At 39.2% G+C, this 12,554-nt stretch overlaps 1 protein-coding gene across 2 annotated transcripts in view; it reads left to right on the top strand.

Moving 5' to 3' along the window:
* LOC126092530 (uncharacterized) overlaps window positions 1–12,554 on the top strand; it is a 205,691-nt gene that overhangs the window by 146,179 nt on the left and 46,958 nt on the right. The window lies entirely within an intron of this gene.

The following is a 12,554-nucleotide window of genomic DNA, read 5'->3' on the forward strand; positions in this document are numbered from 1 at the left end:
TTAAACACATTGCTCAGAAATTTGTACAACATGTTCAGTGAATATTTCTCTACAAAGTTATAATGCCATGTTAAGAAATATTTATTGGTTTTTGTTTTACAATTTTTTTAAACAGATGCTTATTTTTTTCTCTAAAATTTTGCACTTTTTCTTCTATAACTCTTGAATTATACAATATTTTTTTACAGTTTGTTATAAAAATGAAGGAAAAGAAGTAAACAATATTGTTTATAAATTTCATTGATATACTATTTGCAGTTTTTGAGAAAATGTTCCTCAAAAATGAAAATTTTAAAGTTACGGGAAATGTTTTTTAATGCATTCCTGCCCCATATGATGGATTATCAGCATCCTGTTCTTTTTCCAGTGTTAGTTTCCTTTTCACTGGTCTTTTCTTCCCTTTTGCTGCATGTTGTAGGCTTTTGCCTCTTCTTCCTGCACCTCTTAGTCTTTCTTCATCAATTAGGCACATTGTGGAAATGGTGTTGTGTCCTGGTTGGAAACCTAAACTTTTCAGCACATCACATTTGATAATGTTTCCTTCATTGTATGTTGCCACTGCATCATACACTCCAAAATGCAATATTTTTATCTGTACAAACACACTTTTGGGAATCCTAATCCAAATTAAATTATTTACACTTTCATTTGGATTTTGGGTTTTCCCATGTAAACACTTTTCCAATAAACTTGGCTGTGATAAATCTCTGAGTATGGGCTTCATTACATCAATTACAGCATTTGGCAAACTGTTTTTATGGGCATATTCCTATCCTAATTGGTACTTACACCATGAGTCATCACCTGTGGGGCACAGTCCATGTTGTGGGTGCTCATTTGTTGATGCAGTATGAAAAAATAATGCCCATACTGCTCTCCTCATATGCCCAATACTTCTTGCATTTTGCCTAATTGCACACCCATAATACCTCTGCAATCTATCAATTGCTTCATCTGTCAATCTTCCTCTTCCTCCAAGGGTCTTACCATCACTAAGCTTCTGGGATCCTAATGTCTGCTTTAATTTGCGCAAGTGAGCCCCCATGTGCTTCTGCACATGTCCAATGTACTCCTGTTTTTTTTTAATGTGGATTTCATTGCCATAAGGTTTGAGTTCCTCTACAGCTTTATATCCCTTACAATCACTATCTCCTAGATAGTTAGTATATTGTACATTATACGACTCCTGTCACCTGGAAAAAATTGCTTTTACTCCCTCTACTTCCATCGCTCCACTTGTGCCATGAAAATTTGCTTCGCAACTTTCACTATGTTCGCCCTTGGTATTGCCCTTACATCTACATTGTTTTGAGAGAACAGAAACATCAATTACTTTGCAACTGTCTTCACTGGTAGCTGTCACAACTCCATTTAGAGATTAATGACCTCTACGTTGCCATGATGCACCTAAAGCAACAGTTAAATCTCTACAGTTCCCATTATCTGTCACAGCTTTTTCAACTGCTTTCTTCATTGTTGCTTGAGCAGTATCTTCAGCAGGAGATACCACCAATTCATTATAAAATCCAAACTTGGTTGGTGGTTTTGGCAAGTTCATAATTCCACATAACATTGTCCCTGCAGCACTGCCCTTTCCAATGCAACACAAGCCATACACTAGCCTAACATTTATATCATACACCTTCTTTCCCCTATTACCACTACGAGGAATACTGTTAGAATTAGAAAACGAAACTTCTGCAGCACATTTGTTACACTTCAATAACATTTTACATGCCAAACCAATGTGTGAAGTTATTTTCAATTGCAGTCCTCCTTCTTTGCAAACTTGGCATAATAAGTTATGTTTCAAAATATTAGAGAGCAGGGAAATGTTAATTATTTCATTCACATCATTACTGTCACTTTCATAGTTTTCAAATTTTTCTTTGCTGTCACAAAGTTTCTTGCTGGAAGAAGTTCTATCACATTCATTTGGAGTAGTTGGTGAAGCAGTCTGAGCAGCATCTCCCTTCAAAACAACAAAACATTTCTTCTTCCACTCATTGTGCCTGTTCTTAAACGCATGATTGCTGAAACAGGGCATACTGATATCCACAAACCATATACGTAAAACAGGTACGAATAAAATTCGTCAAATATGCAAAATTGAACAGCTAAACAACACAAAGCAAACTCCACAAGTCAACACACACGGCATAGCGTTCATGTTTACCGATATGAACTGTCACTTGTCACAGAGATAAAGCCATACAACATTGGAAAACAAAACACTGTCTAATTCCGCAAAGATACCTTGCTTGCAGCCAGTGAGCGGCGCCGTCAGAGGTGACACACTAAGTCGCTACAACCGTTCACGCGGTGCGTCAACTTTGCAGCGATAAAAAACACACTTAGAATTCACTTAGAAGGGTGAAACTTGATTTGTTTTATTCAGAAAACTCCAAATAATTTTATAATGAAAGAACAAAAAAGGTTAATTTTGTCATTTTCATCATTCCAGCTCTCCTTAAGAGTTCCTGCCATGATCCTCATTACATCATTTGAATGGATGTCTGTTTTGTTGAAATGACTACTTCTGGTCCAAACAATATTCAGCATCAGGATACACAAGTGCTTCTGCTGTACTTCTCAAGGTGTTTGCATTAGATTCCACTGGCCAATTTATTTAATATATTAGGACTTGATTTTAACAACATATTACGAAAAGGATAGATTACTACTCACTATATAGCAGAGATGGGCGTGAATCACAGACAGGCACCACAAAAAGACTGTCAAACAAGTAAGCTTTAAGCCAGAAAGGCCTTCATCAGAATTAAGACACCACACACACACACACACACACACACACACACACACACACACACACACGTGTCGGTACTCAGGTAGCTAATGAGCTCATATTCTCTGGTAGACTTTTGTTACAATCTGGCAAACCAAAAGCCAAAATTTGTAATTATTGATAACTTCTAGATTTGTAGCATGTATATCATGCTGACAGAAGAATCAACAGAAGTAAATAGTGTAGTTCTAAGATAGAACTGTTCGTGTTCCATTCACATATGTAATTAGTGGATGATGTTGTTGTGGTCTTCAATCCTGAGACTGGTTTGATGCAGCTCGCCATGCTACTCTATCATGTGCAAGCTTCTTCATCTCCCAGTACCTACTGCAGCCTACATCCTTCTGAATCTGCTTAGTGTATTCATCTCTTGGTCTCCCTCTATGATTTTTACCCTCCACGCTGCCCTCCAATACTAAACTGGTGATCCCTTGATGCCTTAGAACATGTCCTACCAACCGATCCCTTCTTCTTGTCAAGTTGTGCCACAAACTTCTCTTCTCCTCAGTCCTATTCAACACCTCCTCATTAGTTATGTGATCTACGCATCTAATCTTCAGCATTCTTCTGTAGCACCATATTTCGCAAGGTTCTATTCTCTTCTCGTTCAAACTATTTACTGTGCATGTTTCACTGCCATACATGGCTACACTCCATACAAAGACTTTCAGAAACGACTTCCTGACACTTAAATCTATACTCGATGTTAACAAATTTCTCTTCTTCAGAAACACTTTCCTTGCCATTGCCAGTCTACATTTTATATCCTCTCTACTTTGACCATCATCAGTTATTTTGCTCCCCAAATAGCAAAACTCCTTTACTACTTTAAGTGTCTCATTTCCTAATCTAATACCCTCAGCATCACCCGACTTAATTCGACTACATTCCATTATCGTCGTTTTGCTTCTGTTGATGTTCATCTTATATCATCCTCCTTTCAAGACACTGTCCATTCCATTCAACTGCTCTTCCAAGTCCTTTGCTGTCTCTGACAGAATTACAATGTCATCAGCGAACCTCAAAGTTTTTATTTCTTCTCCATGGATTTTAATACCTACTCCGAACTTTTCTATTGTTTCCTTTATTGCTTGCTCAATATACAGATTGAATAACATCGGGGATTGGCTACAACCCTGTCTCACTCCCTTCCCAACCACTGCTTCCCTTTCATACCCCTCGATTCTTATAGCTGCCATCTGCTTTCCTTACAAATTGTAAAAGCCTTTCGCTCCCTGTATTTTACCCCTGCCACCTTTAGAATTTGAAAGAGAGTATTCCAATCAACATTGTCAAAAGCTTTCTCTAAGTCTACAAATGCTAGAAATGTAGGTTTGCCTTTCCTTAATCTTTCTTCTAAGATAAGTCGTAGGGTCAGTATCGCCTCACGTGTTCCAACATTTCTACGGAATCCAAACTGATCTTCCCCGAGGTCGGCTTCTACCAGTTTTTTCATTCTTCTGTAAAGAATTCGTGTTAGTATTTTGCAGCTGTGACTTATTAAACTGATAGTTCGGTAATTTTCACATCTGTCAACAGATTGGAATTATTATATTCTTCTTGAAGTCTGAGGGTATTTCGCCTGTCTCATACATCTTGCTCATCAGGCGGTAGAGTTTTGTCAGGACTGGCTCTCCCAAGGCTGTCAGTAGTTCTAATGGAATGATGTCTACTCCCGGGGCCTTTTTTCAACTCAGGTCTTCCAGTGCTCTGTCATACTCTTCACGCAGTATCATATCTCCCATTTCATCTTCATCTACATCCTCTTCCATTTCCATAATATTGTCCTCAAGTACATCGTCCTTGTATAGACCCTCTATATACTCCTTCCACCTTTCTGCGTTCCCCTCTTTGCTTAGAACTGGGTTTCCATCTGAGCTCTTGATATTTATACAAGTGGCTCTCTTTTCTCCAAAGGTCTCTTTAATTTTCCTGTAGGCAGTATCTATCTTACCCCTAGTGAGATAAGCCTCTACATCCTTACATTTGTCCTCTACCCATTTTGCACTTCCTGTCGATTTCATTTTTAAGACGTTTGTTTTCGTTTTTGCCTGCTTCATTTACTGCATTTTTATATTTTCTCCTTTCATCAATTAAATTCAATATTTCTTCTGTTACCCAAGGATTTCTACTAGCCCTCGTCTTTTTACCTACTTGATACTCTGCTGCCTTCACTACTTCATCCCTCAGAGCTACCCATTCTTCTTATACTGAACTTCTTTCCCCCATTCCTGTCAATTGTTCCCTAATGCTCTCCCTGAAACTCTGTACAACCTCTGGTTCTTTCAGTTTATTCAGGTCCCATCTCCTTAAATTCCCACCTTTTTGGAGTTTCTTCAGTTTTAATCTACAGTTCATAACCAATAGATTGTGGTCAGAGTCCACATCTGCCCCTGGAAATGTCTTACAATTTAAAACCTGGTTCCTAAATCTCTGTCTTACCATTATATAATCTATCTGATACCTTCTAGTATCTCCAGGATTTATCCATGTATACAACCTTCTTTCATGATTCTTAAACCAAGTGTTAGCCATGATTAAGTTGTGCTCTGTGCAAAATTCTACCAGGCAGCTTCCTCTTTCATTTCTTAGCCCCAATCCATATTCACCTACTACGTTTCCTTCTCTCCGTTTTCCTACTACCGAATTCCAGTCACCCATGATTATTAAATTTTCGTCACCTTTCACTATCTGAATAATTTCTTTTATTTCATCATACATTTCTTCAATTTCTTCGCCATATGCAGAGCTAGTTGGCATATAAACTTGTACTACTGTAGTAGGTGTGGGCTTCGTATCTATCTTGGCCACAATAATGCGTTCACTATGCTGTTTGTAGTAGCTTACCCGCATTCCTATTTTCCTATTCATTATTAAACCTACTCCTGCATTACCCCTATTTGATTTTGTGTTTATATCCCTGTAGTCACCTGACCAGAAGTCTTGTTCCTCCTGCCACCGAACTTCACTAATTCCCACTATATCTAACTTTAACCTATCCATTTCCCTTTTTAAATTTTCTAACCTACCTGCCCGATTAAATGATCTGACATTCCACGCTCCGATCCGTAGAACGCCAGTTTTCTTTCTCCAGATAACGACATCCTCTTGAGTAGTCCCCGCCCAGAGATCCATATGGGAGACTATTTTACCTCTGGAATATTTTACCCAAGAGGACGCCATCATCATTTAATCATACAGTAAAGCTGCATGCCCTTGGGAAAAATTACGGCCGTAGTTTCCCCTTGCTTTCAGCCGTTCGCAGTACCAGCACAGAAAGGCCGTTTTGGTTAGTGTTACAAGGCCAGATCAGTCAATCATCCAGACTGTTGCCCTTGTAACTACTGAAAAGGCTGCTGCCCCTCTTCAGGAACCACACGTTTGTCTGGCCTCTCAACAGATACCCCTCCGTTGTGGTTGCACCTACGGTACGGCTATCTGTATCATTGAGGCAGGCAAGCCTCCCCCCCAACAGCAAGGTCCATGGTTCATTATGCTACTAAACAAGCATAGTATTTTAAGTTTAGTGAGTCAGCTGCATGTTTTATGTTGGTGTACACACAAATTAGTACAACACCACTATGCGATCAAAAAGGAGGGCTTACTCTCACAGTCAAAGTTGCGAGAAATACTACAACAGTAACAGTGCATGATTGAGCTATGAGGGCTATTCAGAGAGTAGGGAACATTTTGGTATTAAAAAAATAAAAACTAAGTACAAGAAATACATTTTATTATATACATCCGAAAGAGCAACCGACACTACTTTTCCAGTTACCAAACACATTGAGCTTTGAAGGACCTTTGTCGTAAAATTCTGCCGCCTGAGACTTCAGCCAGTGAGTCGCGCCCGCCTGGAGTTACACGTCGTCATCAAAGCGCTGCGTTGCAAGCCAATTCTTCATCTTGGGGAAACAAGTCGAAGTCGCTTGGTGCAAAATCAGGGCTGTAGGGTGGATGAGGGAAAATTTACCATTTGAATTAATTAAGGAGTTCTTTAGTGCGGTTTGCCATGTGAGTTCGGGCATTGTAGTGCAAAAACAAAATTTTGTACATCAGCTTTCCTCAGCATTTGTTTTGAACTGCTCTTCTAAGGCTGTGCAAAGTTTGACAGTACTGGGCAGAATTTATGGTTGCTCCACGTTTGAGAAAATCAATAAGAAGCACACCTTGCCTATCCCAAAACACTGTCACCATCAGCTTCCTTGCTGACAAGGTTTGCAAACAATTTCTTGGTTTTTGGGATGACCTTGTGTGTGTGCCCCCACTCCATGGACTATAATTTTGTCTCACAATTGATGTTTCACCCAAGTCTTGTCACCAGTTACGATTCGATCCAGTAATGAATCACCATGTTTGTGGTAGGCCACCAGAAATGTCAACATTGCTCCCTTTGCTGTTCTTTGTGGTGCTCTGTAAACATTTTGGACATCCATCGTGCACAAAATTGTGGTATCCTAGCATTTGAGTGAAAATTTCAAACAACAAAGTCTGTGAAACTTGTGGAAAAGAAAGCAAAAGTTCCATTACTGTAAAACGATGGTTTTCACGAATCATTTCATCAACTTTAGCAACAAGATCGTCAGTCACTATGCTCAGGTGTCCACTCTTCTCTTTATCATGAATGTTGGTTCGGCCATTTTTAAACCGAATGTACCATTGCCGGACAGAACATTCACAACATTCAGAACATTCACAACATTTATGTTGTTTCCGTACATTTCACACAGTTCATAATAAATTTCTATAGGTTTTAGGTTTTTTGCCAACAAAAACAGTATCACAGACTGCACCTCACAACTGGTGGGATTTTCAATTGCAGAGCGCATTTCAAATTCGAATATTGATCATATATCAATAATATCAAACTAGTTTTGGGCTATGAGCTGAACATCAGTGGTAGAGATGTGTTTTTTGGGCTCTGAGCTGAACATCAGTGGTAGAGATGTGTTAAATTTTTGCAATTAAAAAATCCACACATTCAGTTCCTGATAATTACTATATCTGTTACCTATTTTGTAATGGTTTACAGAAATATTGACAAAAATAATCATTGTAGCCCAAGTTTATGCATAACAGTGAATTTCAACAAAATAGCTGCACTACATCTACGTCCACATCTGTATTCTGGAAACCACCGAGAGATGCATGGCAGTGGGTATGTCCCATTATGCCATTTAATAGGGTTTCTTATTGTTCCATTCATGTATGGAGCTCAGGAAGAATGTTGTTTGAATGTGTCTGTGCACGCAGTAATTATTGTAATTTTGTTCTCCTGAACCCTATGTGAGCTGTACATAGGGGACTGTAATATATTCCTAGAGTCATAATTTAAAGCCAGTTCTTGAAATTTTGTTAATAGACCTCTCGGCACAGTTTACACCCATCTTCAATGGTCTTTCAGTTCAGTTCAGTTCCTTCATAATCTCTGTGATGCTCTCCAATGGATTAAACAAATGTGTGATCATTCGTGCTGCCCTTCTCTGCATACATTCAGTATCCCCTGTTAATCCTATTTGGTACATGTCCCACACACTTGAGTAATATTCTAGAACCATTCGCACAAGTGATTAGTAAGCAATCTCCTTTGTAGTCTGACTGCACTTTCCCAGCTTTTAAGTGATCATTCCATATCATATCCCTAGAAAGTGTTACATCTAGATATTTGTATGAGTTGACTGATTCCAACAGTGACTCATTGATATGAGTCACAGGATATTATGTATTTTCGTTTTGTGAAGTGCACAACTTTACATTTCTGGACATTTAAACCAAGTTGCCAATCTTTGTACCACTTTGAAATCTTATCAAGATCCGACAGAATAGGTATTTATGCAGCTTCTTTCAGATAGTACTTCATTATAGATAACTGCATCATCAGCAAAAAGCCTCATTTTATTGTTAATATTGTCTGCTAGGTCACTAATATACAACATGAACAGCAAGTATCCCAACACACTTCCCAGGGGCACATCCGAAGTTACTTCTACATCTGATGATGACCCACCATCCAAGATAACGTGCTGTGTCCTCCCTACCAAAAAGTCCCCAATCCAGTCACAAATTTTACTTGATAGACCATATGATCATACTTTTGACAACAAGCGTATGTTCGGTTCTGAGTCAAACACCTTTAGGAAATCAAAAAATACTGCGTCTACCTGATTGCCTTAATCCAAAGCTTTCAATATGTAGTGTGAGAAAAGCGTGAGCTGATTTTCACATGGTCAGTGTTTTCAAAATCATGCTGGTTGACATTTAGGAGGTCATTCTGTTCAAAAGTACCTCATTATGTTTGAGCTCAAAATGTATCTAAGATTCTAGAAGAAATCGATGTCAAGGAGACTGGACAGTAGTTTCGTGGATCAATTCTACGACCCTTCTTGTAGACGGGTATAACCTGTGTTTTTTTTCCAAGAACTGGGCATGGATTTTTGTTCAAGAGATCTACGATAGATTATAGTTACAAGAGGGGCTAACTCAGCCACAAATTCAGCATAGAGTTGCACAGGGATTGCATCGGGCCCTGGAGCTTTATTCAGTTCTGATGATTTCAGCTGTTTTTCAACACCACTGACACTAATACTTATTTCATTCATCTTTTCAGTGGTATGAGGATTAGAGTGGGACAATTGTCCTGGGTTTTAAAACATAGTTTTTGCTTTGCTACCCTCAGTTTCAGTTCCTCTCTCATTTGCAAGGGACTGAACACTAACTTTGGTGCCACTAACAGCCTTTACATATGATCAGAATTTCTTTGTGTTTTGTGAAAGATCATTGGGCATCATTCTGCTATAGTAGTCATTGAAGGCATCATGCATTGCTCTCTTGACAGCCAAATGAATTTCATTCAGTACCTCTCTATGTAAGGCTCTACACTTTGTTTTACACCTATTATGCAATAATCTCTATTTCTTTAGAAGTTTCTTTACAGTGACTGTATACCTTGGAAGTTTCCTCCCATTATGAACTGTTCTACTGGGTACATATCTAACCAGTGCATGGTCAGCTATTCTTTTTAAACTTGAGAGCCATAGTTCCTCTACATGCACCTGCCCTGTGATGAAAGTTTCAAGTTCCTTGTTGAGGCATGACACTACCGATTTTTTATCTAGTTTACTGAACACATATTTCTTTCTACTTTGTTTAGTTGTCCTTTGTACTTTGATAATCATTGTTGCCACAACTGTGTCTTGGTCATTGACACCAGTTTTGATGTTGACATCCTTAGAGAGGTCAGGTCTTTTTGTTGCCATTAGGTCCAGTATATAGAAGGATCCGGTTATCATTTTATGCCCACCCCTTATACTGAGTCCTTCCCAAACAATCTCACATGTACCTTCAATTTCTATTTCGGTGGATTTGAGTTTCTTGTGTATTGCAACAAATACTGCACCTCCGTTTCCCATTTGCCTATCCTTTTGATATACACTTAAATTTTCCCCAAAAATCTCACTGCTGTCCATCTCTCGTTTCAACCAGCTTTCTGTACCTAGTATTATATGTGAGCTTCACTGCTTTTTATGAGTACTTCAAACTCTGGCACATTGTTGCAATTGCTTCAGCAGTTTACCATTAGGATTTTGATACTCTCAACTGTGGGAGGCATTTGTTTTGAGCTTACACTGACACCTCTGAGTTTCCTACAGCTATTGTTATCTAGATTGGATGGAGAGCTGTCTAATCGAAAAAATCCTTTTGTGCGCCCCATACATATGCGCCTCTGATGTGTAGTGCACACCTGACACATTTATGGGGACCCTACAGTTCTCAATCTTATGGCACAAATCCAGGAGGTCACAACCTAGCTTGTCACAGAAACTTCAAAGTCTCTGGTTCAGTCCTTCCACTTGACTTAGAACCAGAGGGCTACGACCAGTTCTGGGGACAATTCTGCAGACTGTGAGCTTTGTTGAAACTTCATGTGCAAGGCACTTCTGGGCACGACTCCCATAAAATTTTGTAGTTGAAGTAGTGTGAAACATTGCTATATAAAATATGTAGTACATTTTTTTTCCCTAGAGCAGCTGTCTAAAAATTGCTGTTATTTAAAAGTTGTGTAAAGTGTGTCACACAAAATTTCAGTCATAGGCATCATTATACAGAGTGGTCATAGCAGGAAACATTCCACGTAGGAAAAATATATCTAAAAACGAAGATGATGTAACTTACCAAACGAAAGCGTTGGTATGTTGACAGACACTCAAACAAATACAAACACAACACAAAATTCGAGCTTCATCAGGAAAGAGGGAAGGGGAGGGAAAGACGAAAGGATGTGGGTTTTAAGGGAGAGGGTAAGGAGTCATTCCAATCCCGGGAGCGTAAAGACTTACCTTAGGGGGAGAAAAGGACAGGTACACACACACACACACACACACACACACACACACACACACACACACACACACACACACACACACATCCATCTGCACATATACAGACACAAGCAGACATATGCAAAGTATAAGAGGATGTAGATGAAGATGAAATGGGAGATATGATACTGCATAGAGAGTTTGACAGAGCACTGAAAGACCTGAGTCGAAACAAGGCCCCAGGAGTAGACAACATTCCATTAGAACTACTGACGGCCTTGGGAGAGCCAGTCCTGACAAAACTCTACCATCTGGTGAGCAAGATGTATGAGACAGGCGAAATACCCTCAGACTTCAAGAAGAATATAATAATCCCAATCCCAAAGAAAGCAGGTGTTGACAGATGTGAAAATTACCGAACTATCAGTTTAATAAGTCACAGCCGCAAAAAACTGACGCGAATTCTTTACAGACGAATGGAAAAACTGATAGAAGCCGACCTCAGGGGAAGATCTGTTTGGATTCCGTAGAACTGTTGGAACACGTGAGGCAATACTGACCCTACGACCTATCTTAGAAGAAAGATTAAGGAAAGGCAAACCTACCTTTCTAGCATTTGTAGACTTAGAGAAAGCTTTTGACAATGTTGACTGGAATACTCTCTTTCAAATTCTGAAGGTGGTAGGGGTAAAATACAGGGAGCGAAAGGCTATTTACAATTTGTACAGAAACCAGATGGCAGTTATATGAGTCGAGAGGCACGAAAGGGAAGCAGTGGTTGGGAAGGGAGTGAGACAGGGTTGTAGCCTCTCCCCGATGTTATTCAATCTTTATATTGAGCAAGCAGTGAAGGAAACAAAAGAAAATTTCGGAGTAGGTATTAAAATCCATGGAGAAGAAATAAAAACTTTGAGGTTCGCTGATGACATTGTAATTCTGTCAGAGACAGCAAAGGACTTGGAAGAGCAGTTGAATGGAATGGACAGTGTCTTGAAAGGAGGATGATATAAGATGAACATCAACAGAAGCAAAACGACGATAATGGAATGTAGTCGAATTAAGTCGGGTGATGCTGAGGGTATTAGATTAGGAAATGAGACACTTAAAGTAGTAAAGGAGTTTTGCTATTTGGGGAGCAAAATAACTGATGATGGTCAAAGTAGAGAGGATATAAAATGTAGACTGGCAATGGCAAGGAAAGTGTTTCTGAAGAAGAGAAATTTGTTAACATCGAGTATAGATTTAAGTGTCAGGAAGCCGTTTCTGAAAGTCTTTGTATGGAGTGTAGCCATGTATGGCAGTGAAACATGGACGGTAAATAGTTTGGACGAGAAGAGAATAGAACCTTGCGAAATATGGTGCTACAGAAGAATGCTGAAGATTAGATGCGTAGATCACATAACTAATGAGGAGGTGTTGAATAGGATTGA

The sequence above is a fragment of the Schistocerca cancellata genome, chromosome 7 (assembly GCF_023864275.1).
Source record: "Schistocerca cancellata isolate TAMUIC-IGC-003103 chromosome 7, iqSchCanc2.1, whole genome shotgun sequence".
Lineage (NCBI taxonomy): Eukaryota > Metazoa > Arthropoda > Insecta > Orthoptera > Acrididae > Schistocerca > Schistocerca cancellata.